Source organism: Psammomys obesus, unplaced genomic scaffold (genome assembly GCF_907164565.1).
Source record: "Psammomys obesus unplaced genomic scaffold, mPsaObe1.curated_primary_1811, whole genome shotgun sequence".
Taxonomy (NCBI): Eukaryota; Metazoa; Chordata; class Mammalia; order Rodentia; family Muridae; genus Psammomys; species Psammomys obesus.
The window spans coordinates 25,299,317-25,302,164 of NW_026596073.1; positions in this window are offsets into that span (position 1 = coordinate 25,299,317).

Genomic DNA, 2,848 nt, shown 5'->3' on the forward strand with positions numbered 1-2,848 from the left:
AAGAAGAAGAAGAAGAAGAAGAAGAAGAAGAAGAAGAAGAAGAAGAAGAAGAAAAGTAACAAAGTTATTTGTTTAAACTCTCCTCCTCTTCCGTAATTTCTCCTCTTCCTGGGCAATGTTTATGAATAGTCAAACAGCCCAGGACAAGCAGAGTCCTATGTGGGTGAGAAGGCAATACACAGCAATGCAGAGCAACAAGCTAATACACAGCAACAGCGTCTTCTGAACCGTGTGTCCTGTCAGTGTGCCGTATACTCGTAGGTGAACAGATAAGCTCTGTCTTCTGATTTCACTGCTTATAACTCTAGGTTGTTTTAACACAATCTTGATCATAATTGTTTTAATGAAAATGTATATTATACCTAAAGATAGCAGGGTAGATTAACTGTCTCCTGAAGTTCCCTGTGAAGGGCTAAGCTTTTCTTAGCCCTTAAGGTATCTAAAACTAACTTCATTCCCTTCTAGAATGAAAAAAAAAAGTTTCTAAAACCTTCCCTTTCTTTCTAAGAAAGCAAGCCTTACATAAATAATAGTTTATACTTATTACAAAGCCAAATATGAAGTACGCCACAGCTGAAACTCACCAATATCTAAAGACCTAATGATGGAAAAAGGCAGAAATATATGTAAATTATCTGATTTGCATGACCGTAGGGAAGGGTAGCTTAGGCATGTGGGAAGTACATCATCCACTGGAAATCCTGCATTTGAACATTTTTCTTTCAGATATATTATCTTGAAAGCATATTTATTATAGATGAATACTGAAAGCACTTTGGATGTGACAGACTATATAAGAGTAGTATAAATCCCATAAAGTGAGGTTGACTTCAAGGTATTCTTTTATGCATAATAATCTGCATCACATAAGCTACATCATTATATAAAATGGCCTAAGTATCAATATTTTTCCATGAACTGAATGAGCCTGATTTGAATTCAGCTCCCCTTTTGTAGCGCTTTCATACAACTTAAAAGTGAACAGTGAGGGGCTGCAGAGACAATGCAATTGGTAGCTTACTTGGGGAGCCAGCAGGGGGACTGGAGTTTGAGCCTCAGCCCTTGGGTAAACCTGGTAATTCACTGTCAGCACTGAGGAGGCTCAGACAGATGGCTAACTGAGCCAGCCAGCGAGCTTAATCTGCAAGCCCAGCATCTTAGTGAGAGAGCCTGTCTCAAAGAACATGGTGGAGGGGTCCCGAGAAATGACACCTGAGGTTAATTTCCGACCTCCAAATGTACACGTATGCATGCGTGTGTAGTCATCCCCACAGGAGAAGGCATGTACTATATACATCAGCACATGCTATATACACACTTCCAGAAAATGACTGGTCATCGGTTTGATTGGTGAGCAATAGGAAATCTGTCCATTACATTCTGTCATATTAGAGCAGCAATACAGCCCCCTGGTTTCAGGGTACTGGGATCACATAAATGAGGCTAGACACCGAGAAAGCTATTTGCCTACATTGCCTAAAATGGCTGGCATTATTAAATTAGCAAAGCAGGAGAAAGAGTTAGGTATGAAAAGAAGCAGTTTCAAAATGTGGGAGAAATTCAGTATTAATTTCAACATTAATTTGTGTCCCTTGCTCAGATGTGAATTTCATGAAAAACAAAATAATCCAGAATCATCATGAATTGAGTTCTCCTTTTTTTCTCAGCTATTGTTTTTAATACTGACAAACTAGATAGGAGCTTGAAAAAACAGGCCCCATACCTCTGAGAAGAGCCCAAAGGTTTGGGGGCGGGCTTCAGTGGTCATGCCTCATGACAGCCCCAATCTTTGCATACATGCCTCAGAGGAGTAAAAAAATCAAGCTTCTTTCTTGTTGGGAGAAGGTGAGATGAGGCAATTTCATGCTATGTGTATGCTAGTTGTAAAAAGAAAAAAAAAAAAGAAAAAGAAAAAGGAGTGCTTACAAGAAAAAAAAAAAAAAGTAGATTCCAACCAGATGTTCCTCAAATCTTCCTCAGCTGCTGCCGAAGCTTCACAGTCACCGAATACTTTATCTTCTCGTCTATCTTCTTCTAATTGAGAAATTGGTGATCCATGCAGTTCGACAGGCAGGCTGCTGCAAAAGCCTTCCTGCCAATGCCTTTCAGCCCTGCTCTTCTGCACACAAAAACTCCCAGTGTCTGTATGGGGACTGAGAAAAAAAGCACAAGCCATCTCATTCAGCAGGTGTTGTGGGTTGAAAGAGGAGGTCAGAAAGCAATCCTTCAAAGGACAGCCTCTGTCACCTGCAAGTGTAATACATTGCCATTAGGGAAGTGCCTACAAAGCACTAATGAGCCATGCACACTGAAATCTAGATGTCAGACAAAACAGAAGAAAATTCACCCAGTAACCAACTGGGGATGCCACACCAAGACATGTCCAACCATTCTCGCTTTGATTTCATCTGCCATGAAATCCTGTCCCTACAAACGCATAGCTCACTCTGTCTTCTTAAAGAAAAATAATAAGTCCAAACATGTCTTAGGACATCTGTTTAAAGAGTTGTCTATCTCTTTCTTTCTTATCCTGCAATACTTGTTAGTCATGACTTTAAAATTGTAAGAAAGCCCCACCTATTTATTAGAACATAATTAGAAACTTGGGGAGACACACAGTTGACCTGTACCTTTGGATTTTGGAAATAAAACCTTATACAGATAATAGGGATCTATAACATTAAATAACAGTCATACTTTTTTATTGAAAATGGATTTTTCTCTTATATATGTCCTGATTACAGTTGCTTTTCCCTCTACTCTTCCTAGTTCCACTCACCTCTGCTTCCATCTAGATCCAACCCTTTCTGTCTCTCATTAGAAAACAAACAGGCATCTAAGGGATAAT